This window comes from Falco cherrug, chromosome 5 (assembly GCF_023634085.1).
Source record: "Falco cherrug isolate bFalChe1 chromosome 5, bFalChe1.pri, whole genome shotgun sequence".
Lineage (NCBI taxonomy): Eukaryota > Metazoa > Chordata > Aves > Falconiformes > Falconidae > Falco > Falco cherrug.
The window spans coordinates 53,743,364-53,751,916 of NC_073701.1; the positions used below are offsets into that span (position 1 = coordinate 53,743,364).

An 8,553-nucleotide genomic window follows, 5' to 3' on the forward strand; every position below is an offset into this window, starting at 1 on the left:
TCAAAATATTTCTATCATGTAAGTACCTGTAAAAAGAGGGGGAAATGTTGTACTTTCACGAGGATTAATTAGGGAATCTTATAAAATGGACCCTTCTCTCATAAAACAAAGCAACAGATCTGAGAAATAAGCTTTCTAGTGGCACCACAGCAATATATTCAACGTTTTGTGAACATGGTGGGGTTTTTTTATTATTGCAATACTTTTTTTGTAAGTCCTGTAACAATACGTGCAGCTTCTTATAGGGAGGTTGTTGAAAGCAAAGATGCTAAGCTTTTATGTCCTTCATGTCCTTCATTAGCGGGGAACAGGTTACATTACATTTGGAGGAAAAGGGAAAAAATGGGGGGCAAATGCTCATAACATACTGGAGTATGTTGTGTATTTATGAATCAGGATGCATAATGTACATTTATAAATATAATTTTAGATACAGTGCTATTACACATAAAAAGCATCTGACAGGTCTGAGAGTAGAGATCAAGATTAAATGGCAAAGGTAGCTCTTGGCAAACCACAAAATTAAATGCTAACAATATGTGTGCAGTTAGGTGAGAGAAAGCTAGTCTGAGACCTGTGCCGCAATTTAACAATTTATGTGAAAATGCATTTCTCAAGAACAGGGGCAGCGGATGGTTCTAGAACTTCAACCTTTAGAAATAATGACTATACAGCAGTGTATATACAGAGATACTGCCACACATCCTTTTGTGCTCAACTGAAAACAAATATAATATAACATATACAGTACAGTGGAATGTCAGTAAAGATTGACTTTATACCTAGAACTGTTGCAAGGATAGTCTGTCATCTATAATGAAACTATTATATTGAAAAACAAGAAGTGAACACTTGTATCCAGCTTCTGGATAAGTGGATCTGAAGTGCACACTGGAGTGATTTGGGAGGACAGCATCATGTTTTGATGGTTTAATCATTCTCTACATGTGCAGTTGTAACAGAGTTATTTTTTTTCTGCCACCCTGATCAAATTTAATGGCAGAAAACCATGGTCAATATTTGCCTTTCTGAGGGCAAGGAACAAGCAACCACCCTGTACTCATTCTTTTGTAATTAAAGAGCTGACTCAATCATTATGAATTGCTTCATCCATCCAAATTCTCACAATGCACAGCCAGGGTTTCAATCTTCTTTTTGGAACAAAGGAATTGGGGTAAGTATTAAGTCCTACTTAATACCATATACGAAATAAGATTAAAATTGATTTAGCATGGAGACTCCAGGTTTTTTTAAGTGTCCACAGTGCAGTGCTGGCATACAGACAGCTACACACTGCAATGGGCAAACCCAACATTTTTACAAATACACTTATTACGAAGTATTTTAAATTTTGAAACTAAAGGTAGGACAGTTGTCTGCGACCATGCCCTGGCCACCATGCTACGGCACTTGGCCCACCCACATGCCCTGTCCTTCCTACCCCACCATGCCAGCCTGGTCTGAGCTCTGCAATGTTCCCACTATATCCCCATGGCCTTGTGAGGTGGTTGGGAATCCAGGGGACCATGGCACCATCAGGACTGGCCTTGAACCCCAGGACAGTTGCTGTGGGCCTGCATCCATCCCTGAGGGCACCTCCTGCCCTTGGCCCAACAGGAGCACCTGCCCCGTGCTTCTATGTGCTCCCATTGCCCCATGCCAGACCCTCAGCACTTAGGTATGGCTGCCCTCATGAATCAACAGTGTCCTGGCTGTATAGACAGAGACCAAAGCCTCCTTCTCAGCATCCCTGTAAGTGGTCTGACATGTCTTGGTGAGGTTTTTCCAGATTACTAATATATATTCTGTTTAGCAACTTTCTTTATTCCAAAGTACTGCTATTGTATGTCAGTGAAGTATTACTTTACTAAATGCATGCTGTTAAGCCATGATTGTATTCTAAATTTAATTTTTGTACTGTAAATCACTTTTCAAATGATTTAATATTATGTTAGGATTTATTACTTTGTGGATTTCGCTTCACCTTTTGTCTTTGATTAAACTTCATTTGCAGGAATTTTGTGGGATTTAGGGTCTTTTTTAAAATAACAGTAATAATTGCACTGAGATGCTTTACTGATTTATTATTACTGATTTATTACCTTTAATTGAAGGAAAGTCATTGTAATTTTGTTACCAGAGCACAGTGGCCAATGCTTTGGTGGTTTCATAAAAAAGATCCAAAAAAACAAATGTATCAGAAAAGTAAGGTACAGCAGTTTTAGTAAAAAAAAAAAAAAAAAAGTTTGTGCATGAGCCAAAGGACACATATGAAGGTAGTTCTGCCATAATTGTACATTAAATCTTCAGCCGTCATAAATTGCCCAGATGAAGGCTGTTTCATATATCTGTTGATAGCTCGAGGCTTAAGAACACGGCCAATTTGTTTTTTAAAAATATACAGAATTAAGACTAATTTTGCCTGACTTCAGAAATCTATGATGTAGATGTCCGTATGTGAATTAGGTGTAGTCTGACATTGTGAAGAAATAGGCCTATCTGAATTACAGTTAGTCTCATTTCAATATCTTATGTAATTGATCATAAAGGGCTGCTAGCACAAATGTAGGTGTTACAATATAAACATCTAAAGTTAGTTAAGATAGATTATATGCAAAAAGCCTAAATAAAGTCTGTGGGATTCAGGTAAATGTTGTACCAGTAACATCAGTATGTAAAGGTACAAATAATAGGACAAACATTTCACTCTAACTGTTGAGCTGACTTACACAAATGCAGTGCATCTAGTGTACTCATAGAGCATACTGACAAACACTTTTCAAGGATATTTTCTCCTCTATACATTTTTCTTATAGTCATACCCTCCAAGCACTGCAATGGTCCATAAAGACAACTTTCAGTGGAAAATCTTGTTTATTTGACATATTTCTTGACAATAATAAATGCATCACAAACAGTCACGATGGCCTTTTGCACACTAACCCAAGGTCTGGAACTTTCAGAAGATGCAGAGGATGCACATTCTCAAGCAGGGTCTATGAAAGCAGTATGATCACACTGGCATAATGATGAAACCAAGCTGGTAAGCTTTACTGAAGATGATTATCTTCCTTCCAGATGCACAAATCTTGCTCTGCATGACTCTGCTTTGCACAGTGGACTTCGTGGCTTAGGGCAATATTAGTTTAGACATCACACTGCAGCACCACAGTTTTCTGTCATAAATATTTCAACTTTTTCACTGCAGGAGTAAGTAACAAGAAAATTAAAATATTAACAAAAGAAAACCTTTTTCTCACAGCTTTCTATGTTAAGCTTAAGAGGAAAATATGATATTAATGCTCTTGTTTACACTTACAACTATTCTCATTAAAGAATCATCACTTCTTAAAAATCTCAATATTTCTCCAAAGCTGCTACAGTCTGGATATTTAATTTCAGTTGTTTATTGCAGTTTTAATGGAAGCAACAATATTCACTCACCCTCATTTCATTTTAAGATGGCACCAGACAAGTTCACCCTCTTGTTTTTCAAGACCTCTGTTCATAATGCTTCTTTATAACATTCAAGGACATGAAACAATGATTTATAGTAATCTTCAGAGATAGTCCCCAAAAATGATACTCAAATCCAGATGTAGGTGTAAGTTTAGCCTGCTGACCAATTTAGCATGTTTTTGCCATGTTGATTACAGCTTCCTATAAGGATGGTGTGAATTAAAGCATAAGAACATGTCCATTACCTGGTTTAATACAGTTAGCTCTGTTTACATATGTGTTGTAACTTGGATTTATACATGCTTAAATTGTGGATTACTTTATCTTCATCAGAAAGATAAAACATCATAGTGTTATATTTTCAAATTATTGTAACCTCTGTTGGTTCAGAACCAACCTGAAAACCCTATGCAAGTGATAGAAAGGATTGCATACATCTGTTCAGTGACAGCTGTTTTTTCAGAGCCAGACAGGACTGATACAAAAATTTCCAAAGTCTGAATTCAGGTGAAATCTGAAAAGACATTCCTGCCACTGGAAGAGTTAGTGTATGTGGAAAGAATGACTGTGCTTGAGGTATCTGATGGTAGAGAACAAGAAAACATTTTGTGTTATACATACATAGGAAATGTGATCCATTATGCTGTATGGGAACCTATACCATAGGTTAATCCCTGAATTCCATTTGTCACATGCCTCCTTTGAATAACCTGAAAATTTGCTCCTACCTTCTATTTATTATCTTTTACTCAATCATTTACACAAGCAGGCACATTTCCTCATTGCTCTATTATTTCTGCTTAATTTTCCCAAACCCCTTTTATCCTGGAATTTAGCAGAAACCTGTTTAAAATCCAAGTATATGAACAAGATCACATTTCCTGATCTCTTAAAAAAAAAAAAAAAAAAACACAACAAGAAGTCTGTGAAGTAGGAAATTTCTTCACAGGGCCATGCTAATTCTTTCACAGTAATTCATATTGTACTCAGGTGTCCACTTAATTCTTTTTCCAGTTTCTGCTAAATTGCCTCATATGGGCATCAAGTCTATAGGTCTTTTCAATGACTACTCTGTACAGGATTTTTCAATACCTGCGTACACGTTTGCTGACAGGTAGACACTAAATCCTAAGTTTTTAATAAACCAGCTATTTAATCCTCATCAGACTTTTGCGTAAAATCCAGCTAGAAATCGTTAGCTTTTATTATGTCATTTTTTGCCATAGTCACCTCAATTTCAAAAAGATTCTTCTGTTCAACTCCCTCCAAAAGATCACTGGTAAGGGAATATACTTCATACTGCAGGTATCTTTCAGTTTACTACTACTAATAAGTTAAGCAAGTTCATTCAGAAATGTTTCTCTGTACCACAATGCATAATACCATGGAATTATGTCCCTGGAGAAAATAGGTATGGTTCCTATATTATGGAATATAACCTTAGAAATATCCCACTGAAACACCAGAAATAATCATCCACCTTATCAAAGGCACAAATCTAGGCATTTGAGATAAATAACAGCTGAAAAAAAGACTTTAGACACCAGCATCAGCATTGTTTCCAGTAAAGAGGTACAGTACCTCAACTTTCACAAAATTTTCTAAAGTAGAAAACCTGCAAGCTGTTTTCATCAACAGTTTCTGAGTTTAGGTCATGGAGATGGAAATTCTAAAGTGTTTTTGACAGGTACCTAAAAAGCTCAAAGGAAGCTAAAATTATGATTTTCATGCCAATTTGCTTATAAACCCATGGAGAAAGGTTTTCCTGCAAGAGTTGTCAAGGACATGTGAATTTATTGGATATTCTGTACATCTGACTAGAGTTAAGGTTCAGCAAACATTTATAATAATAGGTTGTTAGCATTAGTGTTGCTCCAGGTATACAAATGGTTCTCCTTCAGAAACTTGGTCCTTTTTTCTGCATATCTGTTATAATTGCCTGACAAGGATATTTCATCATAAAATAAAGGATATATGCCTCTCCTTAAAAGGATAATTTGTTAAGTGACTACAACAGAATAAAGGCCAAGCATAAAACATCTTCTCTATATTTGGGATCCCACAGGTCCAGTAGGCAGAAGTGAAACTAAAGGCAATTAACATACCTTAAACACCGGACCATGAAGCCTTTACCTCTGCAATTATTCACAGAAGTCAGTAACGTTAGAAAGTACTCAGCAGAGTACATCAGATTGAGTAAAGGTTCACAGTCTGCTGCTGCATGAGAAGGTGATTGGCCCCTCTTAAGGAGTATGAATGAACCATTTAATTAATCCTAGTTGTACAATGAGGAAGTGGCCATGATATATACTAGCAAAACATTTATGTTCAGGTCAGGGTCAGGACCCAATGGCTTTGCACTTAATCATGTACCTTCTCTTCAGATTTTGCTGAGTGTAAAAATATCTAAAATCTGTATTGCTGTAGCTGAGCAGATACTTCCCTATGGTAAAAGTGACAGAGGAGCTTTCTGTGCAATGGCCTAAGTGTGTCTTTACAACACAGTGAGCCTCACTGCAATTCCAAGGCCAGCACAGACCGCATTCAATTCAAAATTTTTTCAGGTTATAAGAATCCCCCTTTAACACCAAATTATCCAGGAGGAAATATGAACCTGATTTCATAATCACAATTCAGTTAATGAAAAAAGTTTACGCCATCTTTTTTTTTAATTACTTTTTCTGTTAGTAAAGTGAAGACATTTTATGCCCCTGAGCTTTTCTGTACATTGTCACTGTAGCTTCTTGTTCTTATGCTTTTCTAAGCATAGACTATGCTACTTGTTAGTGCTAACTTCTTATTCTAACAAAAAAAGAAACAAACACAAACAAAAGGTGGAGAATAAGTCGAATCAGTAGACATGAGTAATATATGCTGGAATCAACATAGCATTTACATTCCTTACAAGAGGATGAACTACTGAAGTGTATTGTTCTGACTCTGCTTTAGGACACAGTGAAACAGATATCTCCCAAGCTCACTACTGAAAGAGAAGGTTTACACTAAGCTGTCTCAGTCACGCTGGCAAATGTCATGTTTCTAGAGAAAAAAACCCCAGGTTTTAATGTAGAAAATAAGCTATGTAGACTCATGATTCCAGTCAAAATGTAATAAAGAGAATAATTGCTCAAACATGGGTTTGTAATTACATTCTAGAAAGCTTTCAAAACTACACTGTATTCAATACATTAAGAAAGACACACCATGAAATTACACCCTAAAACCAAACTGATAGAAACAAATCTCTTTCTTTAAAATATTCTTTCTTTAAGCTGTTTATGTTTCTGTCTCCAAAAAGAAAGGAAGTTACAGAGAATCCAAATGAGCAGATGTGTTTAAAAACATGACTCCTTCTTAGACACCTGCATTCCCATGGAATTCACTATATGATGTCACAAATTACACTCAATGGTAAAGCCTAACAAAATGAGCTTGCTTATTTTGCTCAAATAAAATGAGTGTTCATTTCTACTCATATTAAATTCTCACTCCCAAAATTTACTTCTCAATTAGAAGGATCTTGTGAGTAAGAAACAAGTTAAAGTGATCAAAGGCAAATGACTGAATTCCACTACTTTCTCATACTTGCAATTTCCCATACTATAAAAAGCTATTTTCCAAAGGGATATATACAAAAGCTTTCACATATGTCCTGGTGAACCTATCATCTCATGCAGTCATAGAATCATCAAGCTACAGAAATGCTGGTTGTAAGGGACCTGTGGAGGTCATCTAGTCCAGCTTCCTTTGACCCTTACACACCTGGAAGTATATTCCAAGAGGGCACACCCACACCAAGATCTTTCTTGGAAGCACCATGAGGCTGATCAGGTTCCCCAAGTCCTATTCTCAATATTTTTAAAGATGATTTTTTTCTGGAACATCTCTCAGTCCTCATGCTTTTCACAGATAATTGATACTAGTCTTGTAATTATACCAGCCAACTCTTTCAATGTTGGGAAATTGCAAGTATGAGAAAGTAGTGGAATTCAGTCATTTGCCTTTGATCACTTTAACTTGTTTCTTACTCAGTTAGATTCTTACTTAATTAGATCCTTCTAATTGAGAAGTAAATTCAAACAGGGATTGGTGTACACATGTTTCTCTACAGTTAAAATTGTTAGACTTTAAACATTCCAAAGAACCCTGTACCACAAGAGTTACACACAACTAACACAAAACCCCAAGAAAACAACAAACAAACAAACAAAACAAAACAAAAAAACAACCAAACACACACACAAAAAAAACCCCAACTAAAACACAATTGGGATAAAGCCTAATATCAGCTGCCAACAATTTCCCAGATAACTGATAGCAAGATGTCTTGTGTGCCAAAACTTTGTCCCCTATAAATCTGCTCCTTGTGCTAAATGGCTGCTATTGTTGGTATCTTTCAGCTACTTTCCCAGTAAGCAAATTTCAACTGGCAGCAAGGAAAAAGGCCTGTTCTGTCATTATGAAGCTGATGACAGCTTTAGTACAATTACATAAACAGCTGCTGCGGACAAGTGATGCTTTGCCAAGTGCATCCAATCCGTGCTGCCTTGTTTTCCATTTTTGTGCTGCATTGTTTCCTTTCCATTCTCTCTGCAATAATAATAAAGAGAAATCACCAAAGTTGAATATAAAGGGCCTGTTTGTTCTCATTTTTTGCTAAGGGACAAAGAGAGAATGAGCCCACCACTGTCAAGGGATGGCTACAGATCACAGCTTTCCTTAGAAAAGCCTTCTCACCAGGGAAAAGGGCAATAAGGGACTCAAACTCTTTAATACCAAGCCTGGTGAGGATGGTCAAGAGACAATGGCATTGCAATAGACTTCCTAGGAACTATATGCAGTAGTAGACTGCAGTCATCGCCAGTTTGCTGCCATCTAGGACATGTTCCATTAAGTCAAAAACTGAAATAATTTGGATGTAAATATGACTGGAAGAAAGGCTCAGGACTGGCTTTTGAACCTCTGAATAAAGCAAAGGAAGTCTGTACTGATAGTGAAAAGATTGATAGCTACAATAACCTTGTCCTATAAAATCCCTTATAAAAATATCTTTGCCTTTATAAAACCACTTCTTTCTTTTCCTTGTTTAGTTTC

General features: G+C 36.5%; 1 long non-coding RNA gene across 2 annotated transcripts; it reads left to right on the plus strand.

Annotated features, from left to right (window-relative positions):
- The first annotated feature begins 1,069 nt into the window (after window positions 1–1,069).
- On the plus strand, window positions 1,070–8,091 carry LOC114017217 (uncharacterized). Of its 2 annotated transcripts, none has more exons than XR_008732461.1 (3): window positions 1,070–1,174; window positions 2,949–3,043; window positions 7,860–8,091. It is a non-coding gene; the product is annotated as an uncharacterized LOC114017217 (long non-coding RNA). The 2 variants fall into 2 exon arrangements; XR_003562121.2 differs by having other exon boundaries at window positions 2,964–3,043.
- Window positions 8,092–8,553: the final 462 nt, after the last annotated feature.